Source organism: Chinchilla lanigera, unplaced genomic scaffold (assembly GCF_000276665.1).
Source record: "Chinchilla lanigera isolate Chin_1 unplaced genomic scaffold, ChiLan1.0 scaffold00055, whole genome shotgun sequence".
NCBI lineage: Eukaryota > Metazoa > Chordata > Mammalia > Rodentia > Chinchillidae > Chinchilla > Chinchilla lanigera.
In genome coordinates, this window is record NW_004955456.1 from 13,852,678 (window position 1) to 13,864,697 (window position 12,020).

The 12,020-nt window shown below is 55.2% G+C and overlaps 1 long non-coding RNA gene across 1 annotated transcript; it reads left to right on the top strand.

Annotated features, from left to right (window-relative positions):
* Positions 1 to 7,724: 7,724 nt before the first annotated feature.
* LOC106149876 lies at positions 7,725 to 9,782 on the top strand. The gene is made up of 3 exons (XR_001236333.1): positions 7,725 to 7,955; positions 8,869 to 8,968; positions 9,744 to 9,782. It is a non-coding gene; the product is annotated as an uncharacterized LOC106149876 (long non-coding RNA).
* Positions 9,783 to 12,020: the final 2,238 nt, after the last annotated feature.

The following is a 12,020-nucleotide window of genomic DNA, read 5'->3' on the forward strand; positions in this document are numbered from 1 at the left end:
TTCTCAGTCACTGGGTCCGGCACCGTGCGGTTTCTGACTCTTCTCCAAAGTCAAGGTGACCGTGAAAGAGAAACGTTTTGAATGGATAAAGGTTATCAAAGCAGCCAGGACTGTGCAAAGAAAGACCCTCAAGAAAGAGGACTTCCAGAGCTGCTTCAGAAAATGGTGAGAACAGTGGGATCAGTGCTTTGGAAGCGAGGGCGAGTGTTTTGGAGGGGGGTTCCTAGCAATGCCCTCTTTGCTGTAAGCTATTTAAAAAACTAAATGTTCACCGTAGTTTTAGATCATACCTTCCAGATGGACCCAAACCTGGCACCTAAGGACGGCTGAGTGAGGCCGGCGCCATGCTCGCCCCACCCTACCTTCTGTACCCTCTGTGTCCCCGTGCCTAGCACACTGACCTGCTGGCCTTGCCGGGGTCCCTCACCCAGTGGCTTCCAGGGGACACCTGACAGGGCCTGGGGGCGGAGGACAGAGAATGGTGTTCTGCCGATCCCCTGCGCGCCTGGTCCCAGCTGGGTCAGCGGCTGAGCTCCCCAGAACTCCTGGCCCGGTACCTCCTTCCTAACCCCCAGACCAGCTTCCTGGGATGGCTAGGCCAGGGCTTGGCACATCTTTATCTCTCTTGAGGACACGCTCTCTTCCTTCCTGGCTTCTGTGGATCACTGGGTGTCGTCTGTCCCCCGCCCGGACACCCCGATGCAGGACCTGACACAGGGTCTGGTGTCCCAGGGCTGCGTCCTCTGCCCCACGAAGCTCACAGCTGGGCCCTCGGCCTGGGACGCTGCCTGGATGACTCATCCCAGGGACACAGCTGGCGTCTGGGCCCCGGGGCAGTCACGTGGGTCTGTCCACGAGCAGCTGGGCTCCTCATTCCCCAGAGTAACATAGCCTGGCTGTGCATGCCTCTGAGTGGGCAGAGGGACCGTCCCTGTGGCCGGCCCACCTCCACCCCGCCATCATCTCCTGGCCTCTCCACAGGCCCTGTCTGTTCACACCGGGTCTAAAGGGCTGGAGAAGCAAACAAGGGTGGCCTTGGAGGCCTTGCGCGCCGAGCCACGGGGAAAAGGTTTCCGACTGAAGGCAGTGGGGTCTCCAGCTTGGTTCCAGCAGGGGCTCCAGAGGCAGCAGGCAGCTGATGGAGACGAGGGGCAGAAGGAGTTCCGGCTTTGCTTCCCCCAAACCCTGCTTCCCGGCCTGGCCCTGCCCTGCGTGGCGGGCAAGAGGGGCCCTCAGTCTCCTGCCTCCCAGCCTCTTCCTCGCTGGAGGCCCCGAGCTCTCCTGCTTCTGTGTCCCCCGAGAGTGCAGAACCTCCTGCTCTCCCTCTGTCACTGCTAGTCCTTGCTGCCCTCCTTCGCCCTTCTGGACGCCACCTTTCTATTGCTCTATCGGCTAGAAAAGCGTTTGATTGCAGGTGACAGGAAATGCAACATAAAAGTAGGTTGAACACATGAGAGATATATTTCCCTCCATAAAGAGTTTAGGGGAAGCTGGTTAAGGGACACGAGTAGGATTTCAAGAGTCACCAGACTCCCCAGATCTTTCTTACCTGCTTCCTCATCTTTAGCATTGATGTGGAGCATTGACCTCATGGTCCAAAATGGTTGCTTAAGCTCCACCCATTGTGCCCTCTTTTCAGTCAGGTGGTAGGGAAAAAGAGTGTTCATTATTTATTTTTTTGTCTATTTTCAAATGTCATAAAAACAGACTTACAGGTTGGGGATGTGATTTAGTCATATAGAGCTTGCCTCACATGCCTGAGGTGCTGGGTTTGATCTCCAGCATGGTAAGAAAACAAGAAGAAATGAAATGACATACCATATATTCCTTTATTCCTGTGTTACTTTGTTTTTGTTTTGTTTTGTTTTGTTTTGTTTTGTTTTTCTTCTGGTACCAGGAATCGAACTCACGACCTTGCACTCGCCAGGCAGGCACTTTGCTGCTGAGCTAAATCCCCCAGCCTCTTCCTGTGTTACTTTGTTCAGTAGCGCTTTTCTAACATTTATCCACATTCTATGTAAATCAATTCTTTTATCATAGCAGTACAGATTCTGTTGTGTGGACAATCCATAATTTATGCCTCTATTCTCTCTTCATGGCTGCCTGAGCTATTTTAGTTGGAGGATTTATGAATTCTGTTCATACAGATGTTCTGGTGTCCTAGGAACTCGCTTGTCTTGAGTGTACCAAGGGGTGAAGGCATTGGGTGGGAGGGTGGCTGTGTGTTTAGCTCCCTGAGAAACTGCTGAACAGCTTCTACGGGAGCCGTACCGCTTTGTACTTCCTCCAGCAGTGTTCAGAATACAAAGTGCTCTGCATCCTGCAGACACTTAGAGTTGTGGCTTTTTCCATTTTGGCCCTGCTGGGGGGCAGTGAGGGGCACATCTGTTTGCCTGTGATTTCTTCTGATTATGAACTTCATGGTTTTAGATTTCACATTTAGGGCCATGGTCTATTTTGAATTCTTTTTGTGTGTGGTGTGAGGTAGGGATCAAGATTTCTTTCTTCCTTTCTTCCTTTCTTTCTTCTTTCTTTCTTTCTTTCTTTCTTTCTTTCTTTCTTTCTTTCTTTCTTTCTTTCTTTCTTTCTCCTTTTTTCTTTCTTTGTTTCATACACGTATCCAGATACTCCAACAGTATGGACTGAAAACAGTTTCCTTTCACCATAGAATTGTATCTGAGGCTTGGTCATAGCCCAGTGACCTTCCAGATGAAGACTGAACTCTTGTTTCATTCTGCCAGTAATTATACACACCCAAGTCTCGCCTGACTAAAAACTCCTGGCCTCCCTTAACCCTCCCCTCCCCTCCCCTCCCAGTGTCCTGATAGCTCACTTTCCACTCTTTTAAAGCAAAGTTATTTTAAGCAGTGTCCACACTGTTTCCATGTCTCCCACATTCCTCCATGATCCCCTGCAGTCTGGCTCCATCACCCCTACTCCACCAAAACTGTTGGCTTATTTTCAGGTTTTGGCTCTTACAAATAAAGCTGCCTTAAATATACATGTATTTTTTTTTTAAATGTGGACAGACATTTTATTTCTCTTGAGAAATATCTAGTTGTGGAATGGCTGGATCATATGGTTAGTATGTATCTGGCATTTTAAGGGAATGCCAAACTGTTTTCAGTTTTTTGTTTTGTTTTGAAACAGAGTCTTGCTATCTTGTCCAGGCTGGGCCTGAACTCACTACTTAGCCCAGGCTGGCCTCAAACTCACAGTGATCCTCCTGCCTCAGTCTCCCGAGTTCTGGGATTACAGGCATGCACCACCATGCCCTGCCAAACTGTTTTTAAAAATGTCTGTGCCAGCTTCAGGTGGTGCACACCTGTAATCCCAGTACTCTGGGAGGCTGAGGCAGGAAGGTTGCAACTTCAAGCCCAGTCTGGGTAACTTAGTGACTTAGTGAGACCCAATAAATAAATAAATAAATAAATAAATAAAGCTGGGGATGTAGCTTAGTCCAAAAGCCCTGGGTTCAATTCCTAGTAGTGCAAAAAAAAAAAAAAAAGAGTGGCTGTGCCATTTTATATACCCACCAGTGAGAATTCTAAGCCATGCCCATTTTTATTTTTTGTTCTTGTTCTTGTTTTTGTTTTTCTGGTTCTGGGGATTGAATCCAGCTCCTCCCACACATTGACCATGCCCCCTACCACTGAGGTACACTCCTAGCTCCTTGCCCATTTTTAAACTGGGTTGTCTGTCTACTTTCTATTTAGTTGCAAACAGTCTTTATATATCCTAGATACAGCTCCTTTTGTTACTGATTCTTTACAAAAATTCCGGTTTCTGGCTTGCTTTTATCATTTTTTGAGATAGGATCTTGCTATGTAGTGCAGGCTGGCCTAGAACTCGCTATGTAGCCAAGGCTGGCCTCAAACTTACAGAGATCCTCCTACCTCAGCCTCCTAAATACTGAGATTACATCCCCATCTTTTATTATTTTCTGAATAGTGTTCCTAGAAGAGCTAAAGTTTTCCATTTGGATGAAGTTTATTATTATTATTTCTTTTATTTATTTTTGGTACCAGGAATTGAACTCAGGACCTTGTGCTTGCCAAGCAGGCACTGTGCCACTGAGCTATCTCCCTGCCCCTGGATGAAGTTTATTGATTTTTTTCTTTTCCTCTTCATGCTTTTTGTATTGTATTTCAGAAACATTTGCCAAACTCAGGGGATTGAAATTGATGAGGCTACATGTATCAATTTCCTAAAATAAATCCCACCATCATGTAATATTAACATGTGGTAATAAAACATAATAATAAAGAAGTGTCTGCTTTGGACACTCTGAGGCATCATTCTGACCACTTTCTGGAAGTCTGTAAAGCTTTAGTTGCGCTGTCCTGGCTGCCTTGATGACCTGAATTGATTCAAAACATTTCCCTTTCATGGTCATTTTGACTTGAGGGAACAGCCAGAGGTCACACAGTGCCAGATCCAGTGAATAAGGTGGATGAAGACATAGCGTCATGTTTGTACAAGCCTGCCTTTCCGTTGGATGACAGCATTCACGGTATTTTTGATCACACCTTGGAAAGACACTCAAGAAAGAAGACCCCCAGAGCTGCTTCAGAGAGTAGCAAGCTTGATGGGATGAGTGTGTTGCAAGTGAGGGAGATTAAATTTACTGTAAGAAACTTGAAAAATTTAAATATTCACAGTACCTGTTGATCATACCTCCTAAAGGTTGCCCTGCTTTTCCCTAGCAGGCTTGGAGAGGGCCACACGAGTCCTCTGAGCCCCAAGCCCTCTGAACGCTACTGGACACTGGACTCACGGTTCTGGCCACGATCTCCCTCCAGACAAGGACAGCTGCCCCGCCCTCCTGATGTCAATCAACATCCTTACAACCTGCACCACCTTGCTGGTTGCATCAGCTGAAGTCCAGCCAGGCCTCTCTGTGGGTCTTGGAGGCAGGCTCAGGGCTGGCTGTGAGGTGCACACAGACCCGGTCATCCATCCTCCCATCTGCTTCCTGTCTGTCCTCCTTTAGGGGATTCCTTGTGGAAAGGAGGCTCTAGGGCTGGAGAAGGAGCCAGGGAGCTGATGGAAAGGAGCCTGGAACCGCAGGACAAGTGGGGTGCACGGCAGCCCCAGCCTGAGGTCCGTGGCCTCCCGCAAAAGGCCACGGCAGGCAGCAGTCGGGCCCCTGCGCAATCCCTCCTGCCCGGCCAGGCGACGGGTGAAACCAAGGTCAGCAAGGCCTCTCACTGCTCTCCCAGGCAGCCGCCTTCCTCGGGGGATCCAGGGGGCCAAGTCAATAACCCGAAATCATAAAATCGCAAAGGCGTTGAGTGTTTGGACGGAGGAGCAGACACAGCGAGTGGGGCCTTTTCCCAGGCAGCTCGTGCGCAAGAAGCAAAACAGATTTATGGGCGTGGGGTTGAAGCAGGGTTTCGGGTGGGTGGAGGAGGGGGTTTGGTGGAGACGGTGACATTTCTAGTGCACAGGAAAGATGATATTTTGAATTACACTGTCCTGGGACTGTGATTTAAGATGCAGGAAACGCTCTCTTCCTCCAGAGGGCTTCGTTGCGGTGCTGGGTGGAGGAACAGGAATAACACCTGGGGCTTTTATGGGCCTCACAGACCTTGGAGCCTCGGCTCTGTAGCCTGGGAAATGCGGGTGTCAGAGGTGCTGGGCTTTGGTGGGGAGGACAGACTGGGTGCCCACACTTGGCCTTGACCTTGGATTTCCAGGTGTATAATGGGGCAGCCCGGACCTCCCACGACCCCTCATCACAGGACTGAGACCTGCAGGCTTCAAAGTGCAAAGGCACCAGGTTCACACTCGTGTGACTGCACACGCACAGCATGCAACATGGTAGTGGAAGCCTCTCAGGGTCTGAGGCAGCCACCTGGTCATCTCTGCCCCAGAAGTTCCTTGGGGGAGATCCTGACGGCTCAGGTCAGCAGACACAGATTAGCTGGGGCACAGAGACTCACAATTCTGCTGCCCCTGGGGTCCTCCGTGTCCTTAGGGGACACCCTTCTCTTTCCTCACCGACGACGACGACCCACTCAGCAGTCCCTCGGCCATGCTATGCCTCAGTCTCCAGGCTGGGTCTGGAGCCAGGAGAGAGCAGGAGACGCCCGGATCACAAAGGCTGGGGCTGTCAGGAGCGGTGCGGACACCCTGGGAATCGGGTGCACGGGGGACAGAAGTCCTAGGCAGGAGGTCCAAGGGTCAGCGTCTCTGAGGAGTTTCCAGGGTGCCTGGTGACTGAGGAGTCACCTGACCGCCACAGTCAGCCCCCCAGGACTCAGGTCCCCGGGGACAGCGATGCGTGAGGGTGTCACACATGCGGTCTGGCCTTACCACGCCACAGTGAGAGTTCAGCAAAGCCCCTGCTGTTGGTGCACCACCCGCACCTGCCAGGATGCCCCACACTCCCTCTGCAAATCCCTCTGAGATTTGCTGTCCTCCCCATCAGGGGCCCAGTGGGGGCCTCAGCCTGGGGCCGTATAGCAGGGTGACCTCTCCGGGGCCTCCAAGTTTCTGCAGGTGCAAGGGGCTGCTACCCTTTCCCATCCAACAATCCAGAGTCAAGCGGAGACCTCAGTCACCTGCCAAGGCCAGTTGTAGGGGCCTCAGGGTCTGGGAACCGGCTGTGACTTGTTCCCTGGGGGACAGAGTGGCAGCCCTGGGTCTCTAGATCACCGCTAGGCGCATCCTGGCAACTGGCACCTCTCCGTGTTTGCTGTCAAAGCTCTAGGACCATGGAAGATTTTAGCTAGAAGATTTATGAGGAGATTTTAAAGACCTTATTTGTTTTAGTACCGGGGGTGGGGACTCAGTAACTCATGCACGCTAGGCAGGTGCTCTGCCACTAGGCTACACCCCCAACCCTTTTATTTTTCATTTTGAAGCAAGGTCTCACTAAGTTGCCCAGGCTGGCCTTGAACTTGCCATCCTCCTGCCTCAGCCTCAGCCTGTAGCTGGGATGACAGGCGGGTACCACTGTGCCCAGTGAATTTACTGAGTTTTACACGAATGGGGACAGGTCTGTGTTTCTGGGGACACCCCCAAAGATTAACAGCAGGGCTGTAGGAAGGACTCAGCGGCAAACAAGGCCCTGGGTCTGCACCTGGAGTCCTGCACCGCCCCTCCATGCCCAGAGGCACACAGTGAGGCCAGACTCAACGCACCCCCTGGGAAGTGAGACCCAGGTTAGAAAACTGCAGCTCAGGTCACATGGCTGTGAAGGGGAGAGCTTTCCAGAAGTCGGGCCTGGCTGGTGACATCCGCGTCCTTAGCTGTCCAGGCTGGGGTTTCAGCAGTCTCTGGTGTTGGGCTGCGGGTAAAGTTTCCCCTAAACCTTCGTAATGAACACATGTGTGCATGCATGTGGATATACATGCCTGCGTGCACATAGATACACATGGATGCACGCACACAGATATCCATGCATGCAAACAGGTATGCATGTATGCACATAGATACACACGCATGCATATGCACGCACTTATACATGCACATACGTGTGCAGCGGAGAACACATCTCCAGCCCTCACTTGTCCACCCTGGCCAGCCCCCCTGAGGGTCACGAGTCCCCCCACATTACTGCTGCGGGGCACAGCAAGAGGACGAATGAGGATTCGGGGCCGGGCTCAGAAAGGCTCAGCAGCGCGGCACGCAGACCCCGTCCAGACCGGGCGTTGCCCAGAATAAAAGCACAAGGCAAACACGAACAAGCTTGTAAACACGGCAGACAATAGGGAGACGGGCCCTGGGGCTCCATAAAGAGCGTCCGGCCGGGCCAGAGCTCAGGGCCCGCTTGGCTCGAGGCAGCCGAGGCCCGCGGGCGGGGGGCTGCTCGGGCTTGGCGGGGGCGGGCGTCTCGGCCGCGGCTGGCTGTCCAGCTCGGAGTTGGCTGGGAGGCCTGGCCTCCGCACAATAAACAACAGGGAGAGATAAATCGCGAGTGTGTCTGGACCGGTGGGGAGCCGAGCGAGGTGAGCAGGGGTCACGGGAGGCCTGTCTGCCTCCTCGGCGGCGCCCCTCTGCGGGGAGGGCCCAGCGCACCCCCAGGGTCTGAGCCCAGAGCCCAGAAGGCCCAGAGGCAGATGCACCAGGCGAAGACACACAGGTCCTCTGGGGAGTACTTCCACCTGGAGAATTCCAGAGGCCTCTGCGGGCTGCAGCTCAGGGGTGGGGACAGGGGCAAAGGTCACCAAGCCGTCCTTCCTCCTGCCGGGGTCCCCTGACTTGGTCCGTATGGGAATGTCCCCCATCGCTGGGCGACTTCATGCGTAGCAGTTCTACCTGCACCATCCTGACTCTGCAAAATCGGTCCCAGCTGGGTGAGATGGTGCACGCCTGTCACCCCGGCACTCTAGGAGGCTGAGGCAGGAGGATGGCAAATTCAAGTCCATCCTGGACAACTTAGTAACTGAGCGAGACCCTGTCTCAAAATAAAAAAGAGAAAGGACTGGGGATGTGGCTCTGTGTGAAGGCCCTGGATTCAGTCCACCGTGCTGAAAAGAAACAATCTGCTCCTGGTGCCAAGTCTCTTGGGGGTGTCTTCGGTGGGTGCCCTGCCAAATTCTTCTCCTGCAGTCTACACCTCAACTGCCTGGGCCACCAACCAGGTAGCTGGGCCTGCATCCACTCCCACTCACCGCTTCTCCAAAGGCCCCTCTGTGCCCTGTCCGCCACCTCCCGGGAGGGGCCAGCCCCAGCCATCCTGCCCTCAGGCCACCCCTGCAAGTGGCCTTCCTGCCCCCCCAGTCTTCAGGACAGAGCTCCGGACTTAGGGTTCCATAGGCCATGTGGGGGTGTCCCCTCCTCTGCCCTCATGCCCCTAGGGCTTTGACCCCACTAGGGGTCGTCCCCACACCACCAGGTTATTCTTTCTTTTCTCCCAAGGATGAATCTTTTTAAGAAAAAACGAATATGAAAAGGAACAACACCCCAAAGGAAAATGGACAAAGAGCACACAGGAAGCCCAGGCAGGCAACGCACACGTGTAAGAAACGTCCCGTCTCGCACTACACCGGCCCCAAGCCTTCCGTTGTTCACGGGCCCCCACAGGGAGGGTCCGTGCCCCCCGGAAATGCGCGCTCAGTGATGTCCTCCCCACCAGCAAGGTCCCCATCTGGACAGGCGCTGAAAGCCGTAACACACACCAACTATTGTGGGTGCCACTTCTGGTGCTTCCGCTGGGTTCACCTGGTGCCCGGGCCGCCAGGCTACAAAGGGCAGGGCCTGTGGTGACTCCTAGAGTGGGGAGCCCTGCACCCCCACGTACGCAGCCCCTCCTCCCAGAGCAGGGACCCTGGCCTCCCTGCTCCCACCAAGACCACGGGGACACATGGGGCGCTTCCTGAGGCCAGGGGCCTCAACTCCCTGCTTCTCTGAGGAGGGACCCCGGCAACTCTCACAGATCCAGAGGCTTCCTGACAGCAGCCCCTGCACTCACCGCACGTAGCCTCAGAGAGGGTAAATGGCTCCCCCAGAACACACAGCTAGGGAGTGAGCGCTTCAATCCAAGCCCAAGGTGACCCGCACACAGCTTGCCTCCGACAGGCTTCCCAGGCCTTCCTGTCGTCGTTGTCGGACACCATTTCTTTCTGCCCTTCTTGCTTCCCAGCCCCCACCAGCCACCTTGGGCTCTGTTAATTTTTGTTTGCAGTACTGGGGATCGAGTCCAGCACCCTCCCACTGAATATACCGCTTCCCTTCCCTTCCCTTCCCTCCCCTCCCCTCCTTTCCCTTCTCTTCCTTATTTTATTTTGAAACAGTGTCTCACTAAGTTGCCAGCTGCCCAGGCTGGCCTTGAGCTTACTATGTAGCCCAGACTGGCTTCAAACAGTGCAGTCCTCCTGCCTCAGCCTCCTGGAGCACTGGGATTACAAGCGCCACCACCAGGTCCAGCTGGATGCTGTCGTTTTGATCCTGGCTGCCCAGGGCTATCCTGCTCAAGAAGGTGCCAGTCTTCAAGGAAGCCCACGATAGGATGGAAGCGATGAAGGAGCAGATGTGCTCCCTGGGAACCGGGGCTGGGAGAAGACGGCCAAGCGGAGCCCTGCCCGGGGGCTTCTGTGTGAGTGGGGCGACAGGCTAAGCCCCGCATCGGTGCCCCTGCGGGTGACAATCACTGTGCTCACAGGACTGCAGGGCAGACGGGCAGCAGGGAGCAGTCGGTGCCCCCGCCTGGGCCTGAGCAGAGGAGTTGGCGGGCCGCTTGCTGGGGATGGGGTGTCTGGGCCAAACCTTGGGGCAGCTCTTCCAGGCTGGGGCCAGCGGCGGTTGAGGTGCCGGGGAGATGAGGCCAGACAGCACAGAGGCCTTAGGGCCCACAGCCACCCTGCTGAGGAGCTGAACTTTCTCTGCAGTGAACAGGGCACAGGGAAGGCTCGGGGCCCGGGGCACGTGCTCACACTCGCTGCTTTCCCAAGGCTCTTGGTGTTGATGCGTGGGCACGGGGGGTGGGGGGGTGGGCAGAGCAGGGGTCTCTGGCGGAGGCTGGCATGGGGAGAACGGGATCTGCAAAACCATGGACCCCAGGGACCCGGTTCACGATCCACCTGAGAGACCGGAGTGAGGAGGGAGCTAGGGCCTGTGGGGACTCCTGAGGGGTTTGCTGCGGAGACGCGGAGGGGCGGGGGGCGTGTGCAGGGGAGCGGCAGGGGCCACGTGGGGACCTGGCCGGGTGTGCAGCCTCCACGTGTCTCCTTTTACCTGAAACTCCCCCCTAAAATGCCCAGTGGAGAGCCAGGCATGGCGTATACATCGGTAACCCCAGTACTCAGGAGGCCGGGGCAGGAGGGTTGTGCCGAGTTTAAAGCCGGTTTGGGCTCCGTAGTGAGTTCAAGGCCAGCATGGCCTCCATAGTGAGACCCTGTCTCTAAACACCAATAAATAACAGTAACAAAAAAGCCCAGTGGCTGCCAGGCGCCCCTGCCCTGTCTCCCAGCAGATTTCCTACTCCTCCTGTCTAGGTGAGCAGCGGGCAGCAGGCGGCGGGGTGGGGTGATGCCCGGCCTGATCTGAGCATCCCAGGGGTGTCACGGCCCTGCTCAGCGGGGGAGCCCAGGCCCCATGGCTGGTGCTGCTGGGCTCAAGCCCAGTCCTTGCTGTGGATGGTGCTATAGGCATCCAAAGCCACTGGCATGGGGACCAGTGCCAGGGCTATGGGGGAGAGGGTGGCTGCCCAAGGAACCTGGGTGTTCTGGCTGCCCATTGTACAGCTGGCAGCCAGCCCTGGCAGGAGTCGGCCCGGCCGTGGGTGGCAGGGAGCCCCAGCCCATTGGCACTGACCACGGTGGCAGCCGCTTGTCTTGTTTTCCATCTCTTCCCCAAGCGCCAGCCAGCTCACTGCCTTCCCTGGAGGCTGCAGTGCGCCAGCTCTGCTTGGGCTGTGCAACGTGGGTGAGTCACTTAACCTCTCTGAGCCTCAGTTTCCCACTAGGACATGAGAGTGACAATCCAGTCTGGTGCCTCACATCTAGTGGGCACTTGCTGAAGGTGAAGGTGGGCAATGGCACCTGTAGCCTGACCTCGAGGCTCAGGCAGAGGCTCCCTGAAGACCCAGCACCAGAAATGCTTATAGTACAGCATCACTGTTCTGACTGGTGATTTCCAAAGGAGATCCCAGGACAAGCAGCACAGGGCAGGAGGAAAGCCAGGCATGGTGCTACGTGCATGTAATCCCATGACTCTAGGAGGCTGAGGCAGGAGGACTGCAAGTTTGAGCCGAACCTGGGCAACTTAGTGACTTAGCAAGACTGTGCTGCCCTGGAGCCCCGGGCAAAGGTCGGGAAGGCTGAGCTGGGCTGGGTGTCAGGGAACCAGGAGGATCCGGAACCGGAGTCAGGGCCAGAGCACCTGAGCAAACCCACGCCGGAGCCAGAGTGGGCAGAGTGCGTGTCAGGCCAGAGAGGGTAGACGCCTCCCTGCCTGGCTGGCAAGTGAAAGGGACACTGGATCCTGAAGGTCAGTCCCGAAAGAGTCTTTGGGGGCCACCAGCACATTCATGTCCCTGCAAGGAGGGCCAGAGATGAGAAGAGCAGCACAGG